The 16,038-nt window shown below is 44.6% G+C and overlaps 1 long non-coding RNA gene across 1 annotated transcript; it reads right to left on the bottom strand.

The window, feature by feature from the left end:
- Positions 1–1,725: 1,725 nt before the first annotated feature.
- Positions 1,726–3,162, bottom strand: LOC142819873 (uncharacterized). The gene is made up of 3 exons (XR_012897554.1): positions 3,041–3,162; positions 2,657–2,779; positions 1,726–1,873 (listed from the first exon to the last, which is right to left on the bottom strand). It is a non-coding gene; the product is annotated as an uncharacterized LOC142819873 (long non-coding RNA).
- Positions 3,163–16,038: the final 12,876 nt, after the last annotated feature.

Genomic DNA, 16,038 nt, shown 5'->3' with positions numbered 1-16,038 from the left:
CTGCACAGCTAATCTCTGTTGCATTCTGGATGAGGGTTGATTTCAGGTCCATGTCCTATATTTCCAGGAAAAACAAGAGGATGTGGGTGAGAAACTGAGAGAATCAGATTCCAGAAGAGTAGAAATTAGATCTAGTCTCAGGAGAAGTGTCTGCAGACCCCAGAAGACAGAGAACCCCAGCTCTACACCCATCTCAGAAAAAGAAAAGGCCCAGGTTGATCAAGTAAACCCAGGTCCATTTACACAGAGTAGTCATGACTCCTGCTTGATGTGGGAGGGAAAACAAATTTTATGCAATTTAAACAAGAAACTTGTGCCTAGTAAATGCACAAGATACGAGGGCAGATTATTTAGAATTTAACTTGTTCGCAACATTGATCCCCAACACCTGAAAAACAAAATGTAAAACCGCTACTAGCAATTTCTATTGTGCCACATTATGCACATTCTACAAATATCCTGGTTAATGAATATGAAGTAGAGAGATATCACTATTACTGACTCTTCCAAAAAAGCAGGAAATGTGCCCAGTCTGGGTGTGTTGCAGTGGACAATATCAGGGGCCATAGTTCTTAATATTTGTATTTGTGAACTACTGGAAAATGTCAACTTGGTTCATTTGTGATCAACTTTTTTTGACAATGAGAGTCTCAGTTAGGCTAAGTCTAGACTGCAAAGTCTGAAAAAGATACGCAAAGTATGAATCTGTCTCTGCTTTTCTTTCAAAAAAGGCTTTTTCGAAATTTGGAAAAACCTGCTCTTTCAAGCCATCCCTTCCTTCCTCATAAATCAAGGTTTACAGGGATGGTGAAAGAACGCATCCACTTTTCCAAAAAGTGGATGCGGTATTGCTTTTCTGGGATCCCTCTGGGATCCCGGAAAAGTACTGCAGCCTAGACATAGCCTTAGACAGAGTAGAATGGAATGGCAAAGTGATGTGGAGAGATTAGAACTATGCACTGAGACCAGAATCAGGGCTGGCAAGTGGACAGCCATATATCTAAGGAGCAGAAATAATGAGCAGGCAGACAAATAGGAAGACAGATATGGGGAAAGGGAAGTAGATAGTCCAAGAAACAGTGATAGCAAATAAACTAAATACAAGCCAGCACTATTCTCCCTTGAGTAGCAAGAGGTAGAGCTAGATACTCATACATATTAAGGAAATTAAGGTGCATCGACAGGTCACCCTTACCTCGAAATAGCTTATTTTGAAATTTGGCATTGTCTAGACAGCAACAAATTTTGAAATGAAGCACTATTCCAAAAAGTCCCTTAACCCTCATGGAACAAGGTTTACAGGGATGTTGGGATAGTGAGCCCGTTAGATTTCAAAATAACGGGCGCACTCAAAAGATGCGGAATAGCTATTTCGGGATACTTCTGATACCCTGAAATAGGTTCACAGTGTAAACATAGCCTTAGAGTGTTATACTGCACAGCCTGAGTGTGACTGCATCCGAAATACTATGTAACTGTGACCTAGAGAATTTCAGAAGAACACAGAAAAACTAGAGAAAATACAAACAACAGCAACAAATAAGATATTTGTTACAGCTCACACTCCATCCATGAAGGTTTTAGATTTGATGCACATGACAAACGGTTGTTCAAAGGAGATTTTTAGAAAAATAAGCCCTCTCTTAGAAAACTCAGGTCCAGTGGAGGCACTGATCTAACTTCAGAGTAATATCCCCAACACTTATGCAAAAACTCTTACTTGGCAACCGGTTCTATAATGGTGTAGGATGTTCTCTGTGATGTCTGCCTCCACCCGAGACAGAAGTTGCTCTTTTGGAGCATGCATAGCCACTTTGCTGTATGTCAGCATCAGCATGCTGCGGGTCTTGGCTCTTTTCCCGTGATGGTAGTCCTGGACAATTGGAAATGTCACAAGAGACAATTACTTCTGATTCATTTTGCCTTGAAATTCTGATCTGTTGCTGACTGAGGAATTGCTTTTGGCAGCGATAATAGCTTGTACTTGAAAAATGTATTTAAGCCAAACCATAACTGCGTGAGGCACAGAGGTATTGGTGTCTCAAACATACTGATTGGATAATTCTGACACAGAGAGCCCAAAGTTTTGACCCTACCCCAGTGACATAAATGGGAGATTTGTCATTGACACTGATAGGCACAGAATTAGGTGCTAAATGATATGCCTAAATCTGCACAGTGAGTAAACAGCAAATCTGGCAATGGTGGCCAAGAGACCTAATATGCTGTTTTATCCTCTGGATAAATGGTTCTCAACCAAAGGTACGCAGAAGTTTTCGAGGAGGACAGATCAGATCATTTCGATATTTGCCTAGTTTTAGAGCAGGCTACCTAAAAAGCATTAGCAAAGTTACAAACTAAAATTTCATACACACAATGACCTATTTACACTGCTCTATATACTGCACATTGAAATGTAAGGAACATATTTATATTTAAATTAATTTATTTTAATTGGTATGGCATATGAAAATGGGAAATTAAGCATTTTTTCAGTAATAGTGTGTTGTGACACTTTTTTGTATTTTTATGCATCACACAGAGCACATCCATTGGGGGACAGTGTTAGCTGACCAATGAGACTCTACCGGGGCAGGAGATACTGTCTCTAGTTTAGAGGGAGAGGAAGTTTGAGAGAACCCCCTGGCTCCTTTACCTTCAGGTGACCAATAAACCCAGAAATCGTAAGTTTATCCATTGCTGCCCCAAACTCCTGAAGTGTGTTCAAGATGAGGTCCAAGTGGCTCTCGGCAGAGAATGAAAGGATGGAAATGACTCCCTGTTACTCAAGAAAAATATTGGTTAGTGAATCTGACCAGGTGCCCAATAGACCCCCACAAGTCAATTCCTTTCACCCAAAGTAGTGTAAAGTGCCAATTAGGCCTGAGACCTATGGGAGGGGGGAGCAAAGGGTGAGTGAAATAGCAACAAAGAGGACATGAAGCAAAATGGCATCTGTCCCAGGACAACTGAGAGCTGAGTTGCCCAGGGGACATTCAGAGGGTACATGATAAGGTAGGGAGAGGGACAGGGTCCTTACCAGTCTATCAGGGGCTTCCATGTAATCTGTTGTCTTCAGAAACTTCTGAATCTGTGATTTAATATGGACCGGGTCCTGACAAACTGCCAAGCAAATTCCTAGTGCCTTATAGAGGAAACACTGAAAGAAAGAGGCCAGCATTGAGATATCAAGAACACCACATGCTTGTCAGTATAGAACCAACCCAGCAACACACACTGACACAGGAAAAAACAACCGAGCCAAGACCAAGCACCCCTGCTGCAGACACATCCCATCATCTTCCGCCACCCAGTTAGGGAACAATTCAGTACCAATAGCTGCTCCAAGCAAATGCCAGCAGGGGAAGAGCAGGGAACAAGCAAACACAAATTTTATACACAAAAAACCCAATGAAGCAGAGAGAAGTCTCATGCAGCCCTCCAACAAGAATTCCAAGAGCAATTAACTAGAAACTAAACCTTAACAGAGAACAAACCTTCTCTTTGGAGGGGCTGGCATAGCCGGCCATCTGCTGGCTCAACTCAGAGCTTAGCTGGCTGCTCCAGGCATTGTCATTTATCTGCTCCAGAGATGTTCTGAGGAACTGTGTGTAAAACAAGAGCTGGTTTATTGAAAGAATTTTTGGTTGGGGCTTGAGAGTTTTTTCCCTTCCTTGTTCTCTGTTGTAACCATTCCAATATTCAGGTGTCATAGAAAGATTATTTCCCTATTGAGAACTATGAGCATTGACAACCCAGACTTCCTCTGCCGGTTGTTCTTTAACCTTTGCCTTATGATTCTGCTCAGTCCCCAAACTCAGATGCACAGCAAATTGGAGAATGAGATCTGACCATTGATTTTATAGCAGACAGAGGATAGGTCTAGTGAACTTTGATCAATGGGCCATCATTAACAAAGAGCCAAGCACCTTCTCTGAAGTGCTACAGACTCTTCATAACACTTTCTGCGGGTATGCAGGGTTGTGAGGTATCTCACTACCACCTGCCCTTGGCATGAGGAAGCATTCTCTATGCCTGCCAGGTGTCAGCTCCTGACTCTGCCAGACACAGGAAATGCAAGCACACCCTTCTCACCCGGACCCAGCTTTGCTGTCCTGCAGATAAGCAATAGGCATGTTTCAATCATCACACCCTCTACATATTCCCAGAAGGTCCAGCCCCTGTTCCACTGGACACTCCCAGAATTCACAGGTTTACTACTTACCACCTTACTATTTTCACCTCAGCATCACTGATCCATTTAACACACCGCTCTTAGGTGCATATACAGTGAAAATAAGTAGAGTTTCATTCACAAAGAATGGAAATTTGAGAAGCAGCAAGCAGAATTAATGTAAACAAAGATTACGTAAAAGTAAAATCACCACACACTTCCTAAAGGTTAAACTTAGATAACCAAACATTCCTCTGTCTCACAAAGGATAGCTCTCCCAGCTTGAAGCACCCAGACCAAATGTGATCCTCCTAAGTCAAGCAAGTTGGCAGCTTATTCCCTAGATGAAGGATAACTGGTACAGGATACCTCTGGACCTCCCAAAATAGTTTCAAGCATCTCACTAGTAAACAGGTATCCCCTATTGTTTGGTTTTCTTGGATAGAGTCGCCTCTGGAGACTTTGCAATCACTTAATTAGAATTTTCTCAGTCAATTAACATCCATTGTGAATAATTACTCAGTCTACATACAGCCAGACAAAGTTGCTTTTCACCTTCTGGTGACCAGCCTCAACTCATAGACCTCAAAAGCATAAATTTTCAGTATACATCCAGAAGTAGTATTCCCTCTAAGGCTACGTCTAGACTGCAAGCCTCTTTCGAAAGAGAACATCTAGACTGCAACCACTTATTTCAAAAAAGCGAGCCGTTTTTTTGAAAGAGAGCACCCAGGCAATCTGGATGCTCTCTTTCGAAAAAGCTCCATTTGCATTCAATAAAGCCTTTTTTTGAAAAAGCCCCATTTGCATTCAATAACACCTCTTTTCAAAAAAAGGCTTTATTCCTTTTAAAATGAGGTTTACCGCGGTCGAAAAAATGGCTGCATTCTTTCAATTTAATTTCAAAAGAATGCAGTGGCCGTCTATATGCAGAGGAAGTTTTTCAAAAAAAAGGCCACTTTTTTCGAAAAAACCCTGTAGTCTAGACACACCCTGAGATTTCCGATCCATGAACGGAATGAGATTTGTCTTGTGCGCTGCTGTGGCACCTACCAGTTATTAACATACATATATATACTGTATATATATATGCAGTCTTTTTCTTTCTTCAGACTACCATCATATTCTCTCAAATCATAACTTTTTAAAAAGTGTGCAGAAAAGAAATGTCTGTTCTTTTTAAAGTTTGCAAAACATTATGGTGATACTTAAAATAGTGTGCATTCTAACCTACTTGAAAAAGCACATTTGTACAATTTAAAAAAAACCTCTTAAAACCCCCAAAGCAGTTGACATTTTAAAAATTCAGGTTTTTTCAGAGAGCTGTAGTTGTGAAGACTCTTTAAAATGTGAAGCAAGTGCAACTAAGAGACATGGTGATAGCTGCACGTATTTTCAGAAAATCATAAAAAATAGCTCTGCTACACATGAATTGCCTTATTTGGGTCAATCATGAATTAAGTTGGATGCCCAGTGATGATATTTAAATGTATTCATTGGTTATTGTGTTGCTCATACAAAGCATGTAATATAGTGAGGACATCAGTCATAGTCTATTCTGAAAGGCACTTCACTTTGGTCTTAGGAGTGAGTGGCAGCTGGTTACCGTAATTTATGTCTTCAATTTGACCTGTAAAGCCATCAAACCAGAAAGAAGGAACAGAGCCTGAGGGACTCTTGATCCCTACCAAGAGAAGCCAATCCCTCAGGGCCCAACAGAACTGACGAAACTGGGTTTCTGTGCCCAAAGTATCCAGTACAAGCCAATTCAGGAGCCAAGCTTGAGTAGCTCAGCAGAGCCCATACGTCGCAACATGAGGAAATTAAACCCAAGATGCTTGCCAGATCCCACTGCAGTATCCAAACTCCACTGAAGGGATAGCAGAGGACTGAGGTATTTGTGATGTTACTTGTTTGTGATGAAGGTGATCGGTCCTGCCTCAGCTTATTACTGGAAAGTTAGGAGGGCGGCCAAAGCCACCCAAACAGCCGCTGCTGGCAGCCACCACTGGCCACGCGGCTCGAGCCCCGGCCGTCCAAGCAGCTACCCCTGGCCACCTGGCCCCACCAACGGGGCCGTGGTGGCCTGTCCACTCCAGCTGGAACTGGAGCAGCGAAAGCCTCACCATGCCCTGGCTCCAGCCGGAGCAAACAGGGGCAGGGCAGCCTGCTTGCCATCATGCGGCCCTGCTAAACTGCCTCTGTCACCACTCACCTTCCGATCCAGCAGGACAGTGAGAGGAGAGTGCTGCTGCGTGGCTCTGCAGGCGAGGTGTGTGGGCTTAAAATTTGTTGTGCGTGGCCATGCAGACACGCAGCTTGTAAGGCCTGTCCAGAAGGCCTTATATATTATCCATCCAGACATTTTGCAATGATTATGATGATCAGTGTGGCCAGCAGAGGCTTTACATGATACTCTTTGATGAACTGAAATGTAGAGATCAGCTCTAGAGGATCCTGGCAATTCTATGCACCCCGCAACCTCTGTCAGTTTCCAAAGTCATACCCTCAACTCCCATTGAAGTCAGCAGGAGATCCAAATTTTGAACAGCAGCCAGGTTATACTGGAAACCTCACAAGAGAGCCTTCATGGAGACATATATAGGTCCCTGCTGACCTACCGTCCATCCAGTTCCTTCAGGCCAGCCTACTCTGACAGTGGGGAGGGGTGGGATTTGGAAAGGACATGACCACACATCTCGAACAGCAGTTACAAAAAGGTAGGTAACTGGTTTGTTTCTTTTTCGAGGGCTTGCTCATGTCTATTCTGATAGATGACACCCAAGCAGTTCCCATGGAGGAGGGGGCCAGAATTAATTGAAACATCACATCACCCCTTACCTGTTGGGTGATGCTGTGGTGTGACATGACGGTGCAAACAGAGGAACACGTTGCTGCCCTGCAAATATCCTCAATGGGAATCTGTAGGAGAAACGCTGCCAAAGATGCCTGTGCTCTGGTGGAGTGAGCTGATGGCGCTGGAATTTTGGCAAAGTAATAACAGGAAATATCCACAATGAGATATACTGGGATGAGATGAGAAGTCCCTTCATTCCTTCAGCCATGACAATAAAGAGCTGTGGTGATTTACAAAATGGCTTTGTGCATTCAGCGTAGAAGGCTAGGGTAGGGTCTGTCTGACACATGGTTGGCATGATGTTTTGGGAAGAAAACCAAGAGGAAAATGTCCTGGTTTAGATGGAAGAGGGAGACAACCTTGGGTAGGAACACCAGATGCGGACAGAGCTGCACTTTGTCCTTACAAATGACAGTGTATGGAAACTCATAGGTAAAGGCCCGGAGCTCTGAGACCTAACTAGCCAAGGTTATAGCCACCACAAAGACCACCTTCCAAGAGAGGCAAGCTAGAGGGCAGATTGCTAGGAGCTCAGACAGCAGTCCCATAAGTCTAGAGAGGACCAGGTTAAGGTCCCACTGTGAAATGGGGATGTCTGACCTGGGGATACAGCCTCTCCAAACCCTTAAGGAAACATCCCAGCATAGCATTGCTGAACGGAGATCTTTCCCCAGCCCCAGGATGGAAGGCAAATAACCACTACGTGGCCGTTAATGGATGACAGTGTCAGTCCCTGGCACTGGTTAAGGTATAAAAAGTAGTCAAGCACAAGGGAGATGGAGGTTTCTTGTAGGGGGATGTACTTTTGGAGGGACCAAACTGAAAATCACTTCCAGATTGTTAGGTATGTTGCCCAAGGGGAGGGTTGCCTCCTGCCCAACAGAACCTTTCTAATGGAGTCTGAGCACTGTAGCTCGAGCTGGTTTAACCATGGAGTTTCTGCACCATGAAATGGAGGTGCCCCAGGTGAGGGTGCTGTAACTGGTGATGGTCCTCGGTGATGAAATCAGGCTATGGAGCAGAAGGATTATCGGTCTGTCTACAAATTGGTTCACCAGGCTGCTGAGCCTATGCTGCTGCAGCTACACTGCTGCTATGAGGATGAGTTCCGCCTTGTCCTGCCAGATCTTGAGGAGAACCTTGTGTACTAGAGGAAAGAGCAGAGACATGTACACCAGGTGACTGGACCACGATATCTTGATTGCATCTGCTACCGATCCACAACTGTGGGTCTGGAAGGAACAGAACTGGATGCACTTATTGTTGCTCCTTGTGGCAACCAGGCCCATTTAGGGATAACACCAACTTTGGAAGACAGAAAGGACAATATCTGTCCTGAGGAACCATTCACGGGTGTTGACTGAGCAGCTGAAATGGTCTTGTAGGTTTTTTTGCATCCCTGACGGTAAGTGGCGAACAGGTAGATGTGGTGATCTACACCGAAGTCCCACAGGTGAAGGGGTTCCAGGCATAGAAGAGAGAAGCAAGCACCGCCTTGTTGGTTTATGCAGGGCATCACTGTGGTGTTGTCTGTCAGTAATGAGACACACCTGCCCTGCAGTTGGGGAAGGAAGGCGAGGTGAACTGCCCTGAGCCCTCTGACACCAATGTGCAGCAGTAGTTCTGATTGTGACCACAGGCCCTTAGTTCTGAGCTGCCCAGGTATGTCCCCGCAGCCTGTATCCAATGCGTCCAGGACCAGAGAAAGAGAGTTGGGATTGGCAAAGGGCACTCCCTCACAGACCCCTGAGGTTGAAGCCACCAGTTGAGATATTCTAGATTAGAACTAAGGTGAGAAGGGTGACCAAATTATGCAACAAATCCTTGTTGGGCTTGTACACGAACCAGGCCTTTAAAAGGCAAAGCCACAGCGTGGCATGCTATAGGACAAATTTGCAGGCCTCCATGTGCCCAAGAAGCCTCATGTAGCTCCTTTCTGCAGTGGTGGTGAACCACTGGAGGCTGCCAATGAGGTCTATGATGGTGTGAAACTGGGATTTGGGCAGGAAGACTCTTGCCCACGTGGAGTCTAGAACTCTGTCTCTTGTGTCGGGAGGGACCAGTGTGGACTTAGGTACATTCAGAATGAGACCTAGGTCACTAGAAGTGGCTTACATCAACACCCCAGGATCGAGAGCCTGTTTCTAAACTTGGCCATTGATGAGTCAGTCATCCAAGTACAGGAAGATCTGTACCCAATTTTTGTTCAGGAAGGCTGCCACTGCACTCCTATGCACTTTGTGAATAGAGGTGGGGTCATGGAGAGACTGAATGGGAGCAGAATGAATTGGTAATGCAGGGCTGTTGAGTACAAATCTCAGGAATTTGCTGTGTGCGGAGATGATTGAAATATGGAAGTACGTATCCTTCAAATCGAGGGTGGCATTCCAGTCCCCCGGGTCTAGGTAGGGGATAATGGTGGCCAGAGAGGCCATATGAAACTTGAACCTTCTTATGAATGTGTTGATGTTTCGAAGGTCCAGAATGGACCTGAGCCCACTGTTGCCCTTGGGGATAAGGAAATATCAGGAGTAGAAACTCCTGTCCCTGAACTCCTGAGGAACCCCCTCTATCGCCGCCAGTGTAAGGAGCCATTGCACCTCCTCGACAAAGAGTTACTTGTTAAAGAGTCCCTGAAGAGGGATGTGACAGGTGGGTGGGAGGGTAGGCGGGTAACGAACTAGACAGAATATCCCACTTCTACTGTGCTCAGCATCCAGAAATCTGTGGTGATCTGATCCGGTGCCAGCTCCAGAACTGGAGGTAGAAGTGCAGACTCTATAAGCAGGAGTTTCAAGTGCCAGTCTCTTTCTTCCTTTGTTCTGGGCATAAAGCCTTTGCAAATGATGCACTTATTTAGCAGATGGCCTCCACCTAAGCACGTGAAGCAAGCAGCATGCAAGTCCTCTCTGGACCTAGTCTAGCCTCAGGAGTCACAGTGCTTAAATCCCTAGGGTTGCTACATGCCCCATGAATGGGGAGAATGGAAAACAAAAAGAGGAACCCCCCCCCCCCCAAGGAAATTTACTATTGACTACTAAAAATGCTAATTATTACACTGAAATGACAATTAAGTCAGAACAACGTACAATAACTACAGCAAGAGATGCCTTGCAAAACATGAAATCAAATTCTCCAAAGACCATCACTGGCGGTAGGAAGGACCTGGACGGCTGATCAGCTCAGGAGGGATCAACATACATTGCTCACCCTGAAAGCGCCACTCCAGAAGTTTCCAAATCTGATCCAACAGTACTGCTAGTAAAAAAGCTACGTCTATATTGGCATGATTTTCCGGAAATGCTTTTAACAGAAAAGTTTTCCGTTAAAAGCATTTTCGGAAAAGAGCTTCTAGATTGGCACGGACGCTTTTCCGCAAAAGCACTTTTTGTGGAAAAGTGTCTGTGGCAAATCTAGACGTGCTTTTCCGCAAAAAAGCCCCAATTGCCATTTTCGCGATCGGGGCTTTTTTGCGGAAAACAAATCCCTGCTGTCTACACTGGCCCTTTTGAGCAAAAGGTTTTCGGAAAAAGACTTTTGCCCGAACGGGAGCAGCACAGTATTTCGGCAAAAGACCTGACAATCTTACATGAGATCGTCAGTGCTTTTGCGGCAATTCAAGCGGCCAGTGTAGACAGCTGGCAAGTTTTTCCCCAAAAGCAGATGATTTTGCGGAAAAACCTGCCAGTCTAGACACAGCCCTAGTGATTGTGTGCATGGAACATGCACACACGTATTGGAATGGACAGGAGCAAGCACTTGAAGAAGAATGGAAAATTCTGGTGAGTAATCCAGAATTTCCCCAGACCTTCTCAGGCTTATCTGTCACTAAGTTCTTTCATTTCGTTTTCAGCACTTGCCACAAAAATGTTCCTTGTCTCGATTTACACGAGACTGTAAAGAGCTCTAACTAGAAAAAGATACATGAGAAAGTCACCAAACCTTGTCTTGTCTTTGCTGCTTTTTAGGTTTTCACATCATAGATTTTCTTTTGAATGTAAAAAGTAAGAAAGACTCCTTTACGAGTACCCCAGTGATGCACTACCATCATTAGCATGCTGGTTTTCAGGTTAAGTTCTGTGTCATTCCCAGTGGTACTATGAAGCTATTTATAATTAGAGCAGTCTGAAAAATGGTAAGTCTGTTTCGCAAAACAGGTGGAATTTTTTGTTTGTTTGTTTGTTTTCTTGATTTTCAATGCCACAAACAAAAAGTGAAAAACTAAAACCATTTTTCAGTTCTTTGTTTTCTCCTTTTCTTACCCCTCATCACCATCCCTTTTTTCCCTCTTCCATTTTCTGATTGAAAAGAGGATAAAAAAAAGAAATAAACAGGAAAACTACTGAAACCCTCCCCCCCCCATCCGTTTAAAAAAAACCTAAATATTTTCTGTTTGGGTTGGGGTTGTTTTGGTTTTGGTCGAAAGATAATACAAAATAAAAAGTTTCCATGAAAATGTTTTTGAAAAAACCCCCATATTTCATCAAACAAACATTGCAAATAAAATGATTTGTCCCACTCTGCTAATAATGAATAATTTATAATTAATTCTTTCCCAGCTGATACATTTGGGTGCGGGGATGTATGCTAATACATCTGAAAGTCATCCTGTACCTGAAGCAGCATGTGCTCCCACTGTTCGTGGTTCAGAGAATTCTCTGTGTTTCCTATAAAGCAGGAGGCAAAACAACAGTGTAATTTACAACAGCAAGAATAGCTGTCCCCAATATACCCTCTGCAGTCAATCTTCTTAAAACTACCTGAGCTTTCAATGCTAAAAGGGACCGATGCCAATGTAACATACCTGGGATTTCAATGCTAAAAGGGACCGATGCCAATGTAACATACCTGGGATTTCAATGCTAAAAGGGACCGATGCCAATGTAACATACCTGGGATTTCAATGATAAAAAGGACCGATGCCAAAGTTCTCTACTGGGCTAAGAACAAGTATCATTTTTATTCAGAGTCAGTCAACCCACGAGGAGCGAGATGCTGGACACTCCATAGGATACTTTGGGGTTGCCACCCCAGCTCCTACTTTGGGAGAGCCCATGGTGGCCACCTCAGTTGTCCTATGGATGGGTCCAAGAGAGACCCAGCAGCCTGCTCTGCCCTGCCCCACCCTGCCACACTGCCCTCTCCCAGCCTGCTGTGTGCATTGTATCTGTGGCAGTAGGAAGCAAGGTGCCCCGGCTCCAAGGCAATGCGCTTCCCATGGCCACGGCGATGCTGGGAGAGGGCTGTGGGGCAAAGAAGCGGGCTGCCGAGCCATTGTCACTCCTGTTGCTTTGGTGATTTTGAAGGCAGGAGCCCATCCTACTGCCATCCTGCACCAGGACCCCCCAGTAATCCCTCAGCTCAGAAGAGGGGGCTTCAGCAGCAGGGCAGAGCAGGGGCAGGAAGGGATAGGGTAGGGCAAAACAGGGGCAGAGTTTGGAGAAAAGGTGAAGCAGAGGCAAGGTAGGGCCTGGGGCTGGTGGGCTGCCCTAAGCCTCGCCCCTGGGGAGTGCCCCAAGCCCTACAACCCCTGACAGCCCTGCTCCTAATTACTTTTGACTTCAATGGGAGCTGGGGGCACTGGACGTCTCATCAAACTATTTAGCACAAGGGACATTAAATATAGTTTAATCGACTAATTGACTAGTTGATGAATTTTCCATCGACTAGTTGATTAGTCAATAAGCGGGGGAGCCGCAGCAGGGTTAGCTCTCAGTCCCGGCAGCTAACCCTGCTGCGGCTCTACCTTTAAAGTGTATTAAGAGCTGACAGGCTCTTAATACATATAAAAGGCTGAAGCGCGAGCCGGGATACCTGACTGCTGGCTCACGCTAGCTCTCCCCTGCTGTGCTTCTGATTTTTTAATGTATTAAGAGATGGCAGGTTCTTAATACATTTAAAAAGCAGAGTCGCAGCATCTGGGATGGAGCACAAGTCAGGAATAAGCTGATTTCCGGCTCGCATCCAGTACCCGCTACTACCCTGTCTCCTGCGGAGATGGTGCTTGGGGGAAACCAGCTTTTAAGCCGGCTCTCCCCAGCACTGGCTCCTGCTCCCCCCACTTGCTGTCGCTGCTAGATGCAGCAAGAGGGGGGGAAGCAACTGGTCAAGGAACTAGTCATGTATCCGATAAGCTTTTGCTTATCAGATAGTCAACTAGTTACTTACATTCCTATTTAGAACATCAGAAAACTGGACTTAAATATGCATGCACATTTTTCCTGCATAATACAAGATTCTGACTTGATCCTAAACTTGTGTAGCTTTACTGAAGTCAGTGGAATTATACTGATTTACATCGACTAAGAATCTGGCCCTGTTTCTGAACAGCCGGCTCTAACTTACCCTTCTTTAATGTCTGCAGAACATAGTGCTGTGGACTCTGTACAGAAACAGCAGCCAGGGAAGATACAGCTCTTTTTTTTTTAATAGCAAGCCCACTTGAAAATTGTAGGGTCCAATATATATCAGAAACACATTGGGATTGTGCGTCACTTAGGGTATACCTACACTAACCACTGGATCAACAGGCAGCGATTGATCCAGAAAGGGTCAATTTATTGCCTCTAGTATATATGCGATATATTGACCACCAAGTACTCTCCTGTCAACTCCAGAATTCCACCAGAATGAGGACAGTAGGTAGAGTTGACAGGAAAGCATCTGGTAAGTAGATCTAAGTGTATCGATTTCAGATACATTATTCACATAACTGAAGTTGTGCAACTTAGCTTGCTGGCTCACAGTTACATAGTACAGAGACTATATTGTCCTAGCTTTGTCACTATAACCATATTGACATTACCCCGTAGTATAGACACAACCAACGCTAAATTTTTTCCCACTGATGTCAATAGTTTCATACGACTGTAAAATTGGTGAAAGACATCAGGCCTACAATACGTAGATTACACATTATATGTAGGGCACCCACTTGGTCAACGTAGCTTTGTTGTGACAGGCATGGATTCTATCGCTAATATATGGATTAAGTTTCCTAACAGAAAGAAAAACTGTGGATTTTTAAATTGAACTAATCTTGACAAGAAACATAGGCTGAGTCTAGACTGGCAAGTTTTTCTGCAAAATCATCTGCTCTTGAGGAAAAACTTGCCAGCTGTCTACACTGGCCGCTTGAATTTCCGCAAGAACACTGATGATCTCATGTAAGATTATCACCTAGCTAAGATCAGGAAGATACTGCTGTAAAATGGTCATTCAACTGAAACCTTCCTGGCCTGATTCCATCCTAAGTGGTTGGCCCCCGGTTTGACACTGGAGTTAGCTCACTGGTTCACAATTGTAGAAAAATTTTGTGAGGTGTCTAGAACCCCAGTTTCAATTCCACACTATTCCCACGGACTGCAACATGCATGGCACCACACATGTCAATAGGAATCTGCATTTTCTGCTTTCTCTTCTATCCTCCATGGACCACGTCACTCCCAACTAGCACTTTACCTTCAAGGTGCTGCAGCAGAGCTGGAATCTTTACTCCCCACATCTCACCCACTGCTGCATGGATATTTTGGTGCAAGGCTTTTAGCAGCTGCAAGACAGAATATCCGTGTCCTTCTCTTTCATAAGGAGATGAGGCTACAACCTGTCAACGAGGGAGAAAGCACAGGCTAAGTTCTGCAGCAAGATACCAGCTTGTTCTTGAAGGAGGAAATATTTCAGATTCTCTCACTGTGGAGACTACACACTGTAGAGCTGCTGCTTCTACTGCAGTGACTTCCTAAAGAAGAAAATATTCTAACTAGCATGAGGGTGTAGAACAGTGTGTCTCTGTCTGATCGGGGAGGGTGGAGAGAGACCCAATCATACACATTCTTCAGCCTAAAGCATTTAGCTGGAAAACTGATTTTTATACTTAACTGTTCCACTTCACATTTCTCAGAAAACCTGTTCTCTGTGGTCTACTTACCAGGAGTCGTGCCAGCAATCCCTGAGGTGTAGGGAGTTTCCCTGGGAAAAGAAATAGAAGATCATTAATTATGCCAGACTTTGGAGAATCCCGCTGATGTTGTTCACCTAGCTATTTCCAATATGCCCACCAATGTTGCATGCAGCTGATAATATTTGCATTTCCATAGTGTTTTCAGGCGGAGCATCTCAAAAGTGTTTTACAAACATGAGTTAATTCCTCCTCATAGCACCTCTAAGAAACTGGCGTTAACTAGTCCTCAATTTCACAAGTGGGAAAGCTGAGAGAGAGCAAGTGATTTCCCCAATGTTATATCAGAATTTTGGTGGTGATCTGGAACCAGAACCCCCAATTTCTAGCTCCCTCCCATTGCCATGTTTTAATCCCAAGACCATCCTGCATTCCTTTTAGTCTCTTGACTGAAGATGAGAGAATTGGAACAGGCTGAATCTGGTCATTTCATAGTGGCTGGTGAGAATAAATGAAAGAGTTTCTGTTATAAACCTTGTCCACTGTAGTCCAGGCAAGCAGCTTCTCCTCCTTCTTGCATCTTTTTCTCAGCCATTTCCTGGAGGCATCTGCAGAGAGGCTTCAAAGTGCCAGTGTACTGAGTTGGCACCACATACATTAGAAGCCTTGGCCATAACACCTGCACAGAAGAGCAAGACAGTTCAACACTTGGCTATTTTCATTCCCCCACCTCCTACTGGCTGAATCCTTCTGTCATGCACCTTCTCCATTTAGTCATCACTGACCCTTCCCTATCTCGTTACCTTATCTCGATCTCACTTTCTCCTCCCCTCCGCCATCATCTCACTCTACCTGTCCCAGTGATCCCTCTCTCTACATTTTAAGTACACTGCCTTGTTTGGAGAGCATTAGCAATCTGGTTCTCATCCGGAGATGAATCATCTTTCCCTGCATTATAAAGCTACTTAGACAGCACCATAAATTCATCCTGCACTTTTCAGACATACAGAAGGCACAATCACGGCCCCAATAACTGTTTAAATACAGGATCACCAAGTCTACATTTCCAAGGGATTCATGGGGAATCTAAGGAGACGTTGCACTCAGGCA

The sequence above is a fragment of the Pelodiscus sinensis genome, chromosome 25 (assembly GCF_049634645.1).
Source record: "Pelodiscus sinensis isolate JC-2024 chromosome 25, ASM4963464v1, whole genome shotgun sequence".
Taxonomy (NCBI): Eukaryota; Metazoa; Chordata; order Testudines; family Trionychidae; genus Pelodiscus; species Pelodiscus sinensis.
Note: the sequence above shows the minus strand (reverse complement) of the source record. Positions and strands in the feature narration are given on the sequence as shown.